At 29.1% G+C, this 11,201-nt stretch overlaps 1 pseudogene; it reads right to left on the bottom strand.

Moving 5' to 3' along the window:
- Positions 1 to 2,076: 2,076 nt before the first annotated feature.
- LOC129317431 (triacylglycerol lipase 2-like) lies at positions 2,077 to 10,997 on the bottom strand (annotated as a pseudogene).
- Positions 10,998 to 11,201: the final 204 nt, after the last annotated feature.

Raw genomic sequence — 11,201 nt, 5'->3', positions numbered from 1 at the left:
TAGTTTCATTAATTTTAACACAAAATTTTTAAATTATTTATTTAAATATTAATTATTTAAAGGTTTTTAAAGGGGTGTGGGGGGGGGGGGCTAAGCCATAAGATTATTACAAGGGAAAACTAATATTCAGTAGATAGGATAGGAATAGTTTTTCACTTTTTTCTGTTGTGCTTTTCCTGCTCTTTATTCGTTTGTATTTAGTTTACATTCTGTTGGATATAATTACAAAAAATTAAGTATTTTAAAATATTTAACTGAATATTACTAACAGTATTATTAGACTAAAATATAAGTTTTAAAAATAGAATGGAGATCTTTATAATTTTAATAAAATAGAAGGAAACTCACTATATTTTACTCTAATAATAATAATAATAATCGGGTGGTGGAAACCAACGTTTACCTCATATTTTAATGAATAAAAAATAATTTTAAATTTAATAAATTATCTGCTTGCGTCTGTCCTCTCTCTCTATATATAACTTATAATGATAATATACTTTTATATTTCTTTTGCAAGTGGGAGATGTTGACATTCTATGACTGTCCTAAATTTTCATTTGAAAAAAAGTTCGACCTAATAAAATTATTATTTGTTTTCTTGGCCCGGGAACAAGTCACTTATCCGCATCACAACTTTGACCGTTAGAAATGGCTCCTCTTTCTTCGCCTCCTCTTCTTACTTTTTAACCATTAGATCAAAATTTTGGATGATCATTTTTCTCAAAATATTTTATTTTATTTTCCTTTAACTGTATTTTTTAACTGTTCTTATTAAATTTTAAGAGTTGAACTTTATTATTTATATCTTTTATAATTTTATATTTTAATAATAATTTTATAGGAAATCAAATATAAACTATCTAAATCTTGATCTAATGGCTTAATTCAAGATCTCGGATTGGAGTCTCACATGAATGCAAAAGGCATCTTTGAGCTAAACCTAATTAATTAGGTTCAACAATGCTTAGATCTGACAAACTCATATACATACATATATATATATATAAAGAAAAATATTTACAGTTACATTAATTTCAAGAGTCTCTGTGCGTGCACATTTTTTATTTAATTTCAAGAGTCTCTGTGCGTGCACATTTTTTATTTGGTTCTTTAAAACTTTCATTATGTATGAAATACTATGTGTTTTTATTGTAGAAGTTTCTCACGGATTACAGCTAAGACAGAATTTCTCTCTAATTTTCTTACTGAATTTATCTTTAAAAGGAATTCTCACAATTTTTTTCCATGGAAAAAGCAATGAGCGAATATTTTGCTAGAAAGTTAAGAGAATCTTCCCACCTGATGGCTAGAAGCTCGCCACAGAACACTCTAATTTTTTCCTAGAAGAAAATTTAGTAGTGAGAACCAGCCCAGATTATTATTAAGAAAAAAGGCTCATGCTTTTATTCCAACAAAATCATAATATAAATCTTATAGATCATTCTCTAATAAAATAAAAACCCTAAATGTAATTAATCCTATATCCCATTATCACCATTCACTAGATCATCCTTTCCTTTCTAAATGGAACCCAATGCTCTCATGAATCTCATCTCATTGTCCTCACAGACTTCAAGCCATTGATTAAACTATACCCATCTATATGGTATCCTTGATTGGCCCCATCTTTGGAAATTATTGGCCCTTGAATTTATTTAATCGAGTATGATTTCATTTCATATATGAATCTTGAAGTATACAAGACTAATTGTAAGATACTGTAATACACAATAAGTGTATTTTATTTTGATAGTAATAAGTGTAATTTATTCTGGGTACAACACTTTTGAATCATAGGTAGCATGTATAGCAGTTTAATACTCAATTAAGTACGCTTGAAGACGTCCAACACTGGCTCGTAAACAACTTCTTTCGCATTGGAAGCCATAATGAAATCAAGATGACCATATTCTTCACTATAAACCACCTCAAGCTTGCCTTTATCATGATCTTTGAGATCGTTATTAATCAAAAACTCCACGTCTTTCACGTCTGCTAAGATATCATTCTTTCCATAGCAGAGGAAAAGAGGAAAGTCTTTTGGGATGCTAGCCATGTTATATTGGGGAGGGTTCAATTGTCCATAGTGTTGCATGTTTGTATTGGATTTCCGTAGTCATACTTCGCTATCTTTCTTGTGCTGACCACTGCTCAAAATCACAGTTACTATGATAAAAACAATGATAATAAATTATTTTTTGGGCTCAAACACCATTTTTTTCTCCTAAATTCTTTTCAGGAGCATTAGATGCTTTATACAGGATGATGGGGCAATATTCCCCCTAAACAATTTATTTTCAAGAGCAGAATCGCTCTTCAATTAGAGACTCATCATCTTCTCTGTTATTTGCTAACATGGAATAGTTGTAGAGCCTATACATAGTGATAGAAAGGTATTTTGATATGTTTTGCCACCGTTTTGTTGCATAAACCTAGCACAATTCCTGCCATTGTCAGCCCCTTTGGCCCACGTCAAATTATCAACATTGGTCAGAATGCCTTGTTGTCACTTTGCGTGAGCCCCACAACTATTTCATGTTAGCGAATAATAGAAAAAGTAACAAGTCTCAGATAAAACGGCTATTTTGCTCTTGAAAAATTATTTCGGTGGGATATTTTCTCACCTTTCTATATAGGGTGCCCAACATTCTTAAAAAAAAAGTTTAGAGGGAAAAATGGTCCTTAACTCTGTATTATTTTTTTTTTGTTGAAGTCATTCTGAAATAAAACCAACAATATATGAACACGTACAACTAGGGGAAGTAAATAATTAGGCCTCCTTTTAAAGAAGGGTTACTAATAATCATTCATTTCAAAACCTTGACAATGGTATAGCATACACTTCCTCATTTTAAAATTAGGATAAAATGGCAATTTGATCCTTAAACTGTAGGCCAACTTGCCAAGGAGCATCTGAGACTCTAAAATATGACTTTTTGATGTATAATTTACACAATAAAATTACTAAAAGATGTATTCATGAGAAAAATAATATCGAATCCTTTAATTGAGTGATGGTGTGTGTTTTTCTGTCAACAGCAAAAACAAAATTATGCTAATGTAATATTGCATGGGAATATCATAGGACCACACCCTAATTAATCAAGGGATTGGATTTATAAAATTAAATAAAAAAACAACTTACCTTGAGAAAAATGGATCAAGTTCTTAGTCGCTGTTGGTTGAGGCTCATAAAGAAGAAGGGTATCTATCGTCGTATAACTGATGCAACAGCTTGGGCCTAATAAAATATGAGAGCAATTTATAAAATAATTATGTATGTGACAAAAGCAAATAAGTTGAGGGATAAAAAATATAAAACTGTCATAACCAATGTGCATATATAAGAACTTGAAGATATATTTTATTCTACAGTATACCTGTAAAAAGTTTCACAAGGTCTGAGCAATTGGTGCCTGAAGAATTGCAGATCGTTCCAATAAGCTGGCGAACTTCTTGACTGCTCAATGTTAATAATAATTTAAAAATTAATAAATAATTTTGTAGTTTCATTATGAATAACTTTGTTCTTGAAATCACAAGGCAGTAGATAGTAATAGTTTTTGAAAATGGGACAAAATATTTAATGTTTTATAGATTAGTGCTTCATGAATTTTGTCACTCATGATGGGAAATAAATATGGACGACTTGCTAGAAAATGACCATATTTATATTATTCTAAAAGCTTTTTATCTATGATATATTGGACCAACTAACCAAGAGATGATCCTATTATTAATTCTTTTATATTGCATAAGAAACTTTCCATTTGAACCAATTAATTAAGAGAAGTTGGAAGTATAAAATAAAGCACAGTGAGCTATGAATTTTTTGTGGGGTAGCATTTCATTTGGTACACAATACTTTTGACTTGGGAAAAGATTTAGGGTTAAGCACAATTTTTCCCTTAAAACCTTTTTTTAGAAGTATTAGACACATTCTAGTGAAAGGTAGGATAATATCCCTCCTAAACAAGTTTTCCAAGACCAAAATCGCTATTCCATTAGAGACTTGTCTTTGTCTGCTAACATAAAATAGTTGTGGGGCCCATGCATAGGACAATAACGCATTTTAACTCATTTTGTCATCATTTCATTGATAAAATAAAGCATGGTTTTGGCTACTACCATTATTACTTCCAACCCCTTTAGCTTGTAATAGATGCGTAAAATGGGTCAAAATGCCTTACTATTATTGTGATTGGGTCCCACAACTATTCTTCGTCAACAGATAACAAAGAAGATAATTTTGCTTCTAAAAAAATTTTTTGCAAGGGATATTGGCCCACTCTCTAATATAAGATGTATAGCGCTCCTCAAAAAAAAAAAAAGTTCATGGGGGGAAAAATAGTCTTTAACCCAAAAATTAAAGCATTTAGTCTTATATGTTTAAGGGTTAAATGGAAAATTAGCTCCTAAGCTATAGATTCAAGAGCGCTTAAGATCCTAAACTTATTTTTTATGTAATATTCCCCTTTGACTTTTGAAAATGGTGCAATCTAACCCTACTGTTAACAAATGTTAACTTTGATGATTAGTTGACCAAAAAATGATAGGAAAAAGAAACCAAAAAATTACAGTAATTTAAAGCCCCAAAAAATTACATAAAAGGATCAAGAAAATTTTATTGGTTCTTTTTTTGTAATTGCAGACATCCTTTTTTTTTATCATTTTTTTACTTAACTAATAATCAAAGTTAATTTTTATTAACTATAGAGAGCCAAATTACACCATTTTAAAAGTTAAAAGGGAACATTGTACCATACATGAGTTTAGGATAAGGTATTAGACACTCTTAGGCCTATAATTTAGAGGCCAATTTTTTACCTATATTTAATATATTTTTGACCAATGAAATCAAAATAAGAAGATTTAAAGTGCTAATAATATTAATAACCAAAGTTTGTCATAGAATCCCTAAGATATAAAAATTTCAAATGTCTTGATTTTATTGGAAGCAAGTATTTAATATATATATATATATATATTAACCTTACTATTCCATCTATTTTTTTGGTAAAATATATTCCAACTATTTGTAATAACTTGCTTTCACATTTTAGAGGCATATAATCAACAAATGCTTCAAATTGCTTAGTTATCGCCTTGCTTTCTAAATGTGATACCAAATAGTAAAGTTAAGTAGCATTGTTTTTTAAGTTTATATTGCTTACCTCTTTGGGATGAACTCACGGAGCTTTAACCAATATAGAGCCTACAATAACAATGAAAAAGCAAAAAAAAAATTCGTCAAGTTAATTAATCGCTTATTAATTATATAAATGAAATTCTATATATGAACAAAAAAATATTGGAAAGTGTGTAACATTAGCTAGAAGGGAGCGAGCAGCCAATTGAACTGCAGGCGAAGGAATGTTATTGAGATGAGCAATTGGGGCAAATAAAGCAGCAGATCTGATCATGTTCAACAAGTTCTTCTGGGAAAATGCAGCCAAAGCTATTAAAGTCCCCTGAACTATATAATTTGAAATTAATTAAAGCTATATTCAATATATATATATAGATGGTTGCACATGTATCAGGTCATATTCAATTTCAAAGGAAAAAATCATCAATAAGAATTATTTATTTTGGTGTCATGTACATGCATACTGAAATTTTCTTTTAAAAAAATCAATACAATATGTTAAGTTATCCATGTACAAAATCAAGATATATTATATTAAATATATTTCGATCGTCATCTTGTTTTAGTTTTATTTCATTGATGTTTATTTCATGTGTTCAAAAGAGAAAACATTAAAATTAAGAGCAAAAGAATTATTGAAATACTAATTATTAACTGGGAATGTCCGGCATAGTACAATTTCTGCCCAGTATGATTGAAGACATATTGAACTAAAGCATGAAGATCATAAGAGGACAATTCATCCCATGACCACTCCCAATAGGCCTAGATTTTTTAAAAAAAAATTAAGGGAAAACCAAATAAGTAGTACGTTAATAAAATATGAGTCCCTGAAAAGGTTATATTAAATTAAGATGGAAGGACAAGTTGTTTGAATTTAATTTCAGTTTGGAACTAAAACATTCTAGAGTTTTGATAAATGACCAAGTCATTTGTAATTTGAGACTAATATTAGAAAGTAAACATTTGACATTAAAGAACCAAAGGTCAATGAATAATTTGACATTGATATATATTGCAAAATTTGACATTAGATGCCCACATTTACCCTCCATTAATTGATATGGGAGGAAAATAGAGATGAGCAAAAAAAAATTAATGGTGTACTTGGATTGATGAGGATTTGGATTTGTAATTGGACCAAAGCTCTCATTTGGATGTACAAGAATTAATGAATTTGGATTTAATTTAATTCCAAATCTATTTCTCATTATAATTTTTTATAATTTTAAATTCCCTCTACACCATAGTCATTTCAAATTTCAATCACTTCAAACATTTTATTCTTTTTATATTTTTACTATTAATGCCTCTATACTCTGAATCTTTTCTCATATTTAGTTATTTTCTGTTATCAATTGAAAAATGGATGTAAACTTAGCTACTTCAAATTTTTCATTTTCGTTTCGAATCTCAACTCGTGTGACATCTCTTTTTCATTTGAAGTTTTTTAAACTACCTGAATAAAATAATTTAAATACATGAATTTGAATTCTAGAATTTAAATTCAAATTCACCAACTCGAACTTTACCCAAGAGGGGGAAAAAATAAAAGAACAAGACATTTGTTTCTCTATAGTATAAATTTTTTATTTAGTTTTCCCTTCTCTTGGGAAAAATTAGACAAAAATAAGGGTGGGAAATTTATTTATTTTTTCTTTAGTCTTCTCTCCTAATTTTCCCTCATGCATATTTCTTTCTCATTCCAACTAAAGCTTTAATGCATTACCATACCTAAAACAAAATTATTTTCAATAGGACATCTTTACACAGTGACAAAGTATTCCGAAACTTAACACTAATATTCTAAAATTTGACAATTACACAACTTTATACATAATATCATTGTGAAATTTTGAAATATGAGTAAATTTTATTATAACGATGACAAATTATTCAACAACCTTTGGATTTTTTAATGAAATTTCAGAAGCTGAGTTCTACACTAAAATCAATCAAATTCATCTCTTAATCTTAAAATGTTATTCTCCATTAAATTAACTTAGGAAAAAATAAGTATAAATAATCAGATATATATATATATAAAAGGTTAAGGTTTCTTTTTATCCCTGAATTATTTTCATAGGAGCACATAGTGTTTTAAACTCTTTGTTGTAACAAAGTTGTCATTAAATCATAATAATATTGCCCCTGATGTTAAAAGAGCCAATGTTAACCCATTAAATTTTCAAGACAACATTACTATGATTTAATTATTCTCAAGGCAACGTTGCTAAGATTTAATTACTTCAAGAGCAACATTACAACAGTTTGAGTTGAACTTATTTTGAGCCAGTAAAATTAACCATCAATGTTGGCCAATTTAATTAATTTAAAAGCAACATTGCTACGATTTAATTACTTCAAAGACAACATTGTTATGATGAAGAGTTTAAAACATTGGTGCTACATGACATTAGGCAGGGGGCGGGGGAGAGGCGTGCTTGTATTATAGAAGGTACCTTATCACTAGTTGAAAGAGATGTGTGGCCATTACTATATTTGGTACCACGAGTATTGCCGAGCCACACATCATATCCATTGTCTGCTAAGATAAACGGCAATGATTTATTAGAAGGCGTGAGCACCCACGTTATCGCATCCTAAAAACCACAAAACACAACATAACGATCCAAGTAAGGGACGATATGATGGTGATACTTGCTACATGAATCAAACAAGACATTATATTTTTTTCATTCACAAAAAAAAAAGAAAAGAAAAAGAAAAACTTACAGCAAGGACACCATGTTGTAACAGAACAGGTGGCTTGTCTGCTTTAGAACCAGATTGCCCACCACAATCCTCTGCATGCTCAGGATATACCCGTCCTCTGTGGTAACCTGAATCACGCAAATCATGTTCATGTATTAGTAATGTTTGGTCTTGTTTAATTTCACAAGGAATACTATAGCTCACTATTTACCTAATTCACACAATCCAAGAAAATCAATTAAAAGTATCTCGTCTTTCTGTAGATGCCCTTCAATTATACCCAAGAATGCTTAAATATGATCTAGTTAGATAATTATATAAAAAATGTTTCAAATTCTAAATCATTTCTCTTAACCCCTCTCTAAATCATAATTACTCAACAATGTCTATACCAAGAGTAGCAGTATTAGAAAAAATACTAATTGCTATACAGATTCTAATGAAATATATAGGAACGATAAAAAAGCTTCTAGAATACTGTATAACTTACAAATAACGCTGTCAAGAGAAAAATTTGTAAACAGAAAAAGGGGTAATATATAAACCTTATGTTCTTGGCATGGGTGGCCTTATTGATAAATAAGTCCCATAAAATTCAAAAACTACAACCAAGTTCCTTAAGATTTAAGTGTAATTTGACCTCCACTTTCAACTACAACTTCAAAATTTACAAGTAAAATTCATAATTCATAAGTTGAATTTCTTGTTTAATGCTTGATATGACATGGAGTTAATTCTACCTACTTAAGGATATAATTAGTCTAATTGGGATGTAGGAAAAGTTATAGAGCTCATTTGAGATTTACATATTTAGCCTACGAGTTATTTAATGTTAGCTTAACTAATAAAGCTATTGACAAATAATTTGGCTTTTACTTACAATTGCAACTTCAAAATATGCAAGTAAAAAATTATAATAATTCACAACTTAAATTTTTTGTTTAACACTTGATATAACATGAAATCTTCATTGAGTTAATTATGCCTACTTAAGCCTATAATTGGTCTAATAGGGATGTAAGCAAAGAATAGAGCTAATTTGGGATTTGCATATTTAACTATGAGTTGTTTAAAGTTAGACTTAATTAATAAAGCCCTTAAAAGTTGGGAAAAATTACATCTAGGTCTTGTGGAGCTGACTTATTTACCAATAAGTTTCGTGAAATTTAAAATCACAACTAGATCCTTTAGGACTTGATGTAATTTGAAATTGGGGTAAAAAGACAATAATGCCCCTATTAAACACATATACACTACATCAGTTAAATAATTTACAACTATTTCATCAATTTACAACTATAATTTTAACTTTTTACAACTGTAACTTTTTATATCTAATAATTAAACTGATCAGTTTAACTATTAAATATTTGAAGTTACAGTTGTAAAAACTTGAAGTTATAGTTATATATTACTAATGAAATAATTGTAAACAATTAATGTTAAACTTTATTAGTAACAAATGATTGTTTAACTATTAGATATCTAAAATTATAGTTGTAAAAAGTTAAAATTATAGTTGTAAATTATTGATGAAGTAGTTGTAAATTAATTATTTGATTGATGTAATGTATGTTTTTATAGGGTATTATTGTCTTTATAGTGTAATTTAAAATTATACTCAAGTCCCAAGGGACCTAGTTATAGTTTTCAAATTTCAAAAAACTTATTTGTAAATAAGCCTTTTCCATAGGACCAATTTGTAATTTTCCCTAACAATTGATTGGGCTTTCACTTACAACCGCAACTTCACCATTTACAAGTAAAAATTTATAATTCACAAATTAAATATTTTGTTTAATTCTTGATATAACATGGAGTCTCCATGGAGTTAATTATGCCTACTTAAGGCTGTAATTGGTCTAACTGTGATGTAAAATTTGTAATTCACTATGTAATTATAGCCTTAAGTAGGCATAATTAACTCCATGTTATATCAAGCATTAAACAAGAAATTGGACTTGTGAAAGCCAAATTAATAAGAGTAGTATTATCTTTGCATCCTAACCTCAAATTACACTCAAGTCCCTAGGGTTTTGGTTGTAGTTTCTAAATTTTAAGGAACTTATTTGTAAATATATTTTCTATACAGGACCTATTTGTAATTTCTCTAATTTAAATTGATTATAGCATAATGTAGTTAAGAAAAAAGTCATTAACTACAAGAGTTAAGTCTAGTAAAAATGACTAATCCCTTGCAGCATAGTGAATATAGGTTTTAACCTTACTAGTAGAGATACCCACATATAATGCCTAACTTACTTTGAACATCTCCAATGAAAGGACACCTAAATGCAAAACAATAATAATAATAAAGGGAAAGAAGTCATGTAATAAATACAAATTTTTTTGTCATATATTAAAATTTGTGACAAAAAATATAAAAAATTAGTACTTTTTAAAAAAAGAAATGAAATTAAAAACAAACATTTTATTTCTCCTGAACTAATTTGATTTATTTAATCTATTGTTAATTTCAAAAATCAAACTAACAAACCTGATGAACCTTCTATGACTCTTTTTTTTTTTTTTGTTTTGTTTATCCCTTCGGAATCGATGATGGTTAATGCAAATCGTTCGTTTCGAAGGAGCAATTTTGCACCTTCTAGAAAACTCTAAATTATGGTGCAATTTTGCCTAAAACTCTAAAAAAACTGTTCAAAGTTCTCCAATCTGAAACAAATATAGATGTTAGCAAACATTGAGCATGAATATATCAAGAAAATTGAAAATTTACAAGACCCAAAGTGTAAATAAAAAAAAAACATGTGTTCATATTTGTCTTAACTAAAACAACCTCTAAGAACAATATTTTATTTTGCCACACTTTACGGTCAGGAGGAGAGGACAGTGAAGAGAGTTTGAACTAATTTGGGTAATGGAAAGAAGAGAGTTAGGAGTTTGTATAGCTTCTAGATGGGTTTTGAATGAAAATATGTTTGTATGGTTGTAATGTGTGACAAAATTAAATATTGTGTCTTAGGTTTTCAGCCGGTAAAGACAAATTTGAATGCATGTATTTCTGTGTATGTAATTCATGTCAATTAAAATGTCAATGTCTCCAATTAACATTCATGGTCAACATTTGCTAACGAGCACATTTGTTAAGAATTGGAGATTTATGCTCCATTTTTAGGATTGATGGGCAAAATTGCATCAAAATGTATTAACTTACTGGTATTTTTGCCTCTAACACATTTACACATGACATAGCTAGTGCGACCCAAAACCCCTGTTATGCATTTGCGATTTTTGCATTGTTTTTTAGAATTAATGTGTAAAATGGCACAATCCTTGAGTTAAGGATGATACTAGTAACTCCTCACAAAATATT

The sequence above is a fragment of the Prosopis cineraria genome, unplaced genomic scaffold, assembly GCF_029017545.1.
Source record: "Prosopis cineraria cultivar Desert tree isolate PC_DT_omini unplaced genomic scaffold, ASM2901754v1 PC8, whole genome shotgun sequence".
In the NCBI taxonomy this organism is placed as follows: domain Eukaryota; kingdom Viridiplantae; phylum Streptophyta; class Magnoliopsida; order Fabales; family Fabaceae; genus Prosopis; species Prosopis cineraria.
The sequence above is the reverse complement of the archived record's forward strand: the minus strand, read 5'-3'. Positions and strand labels throughout refer to the sequence as shown.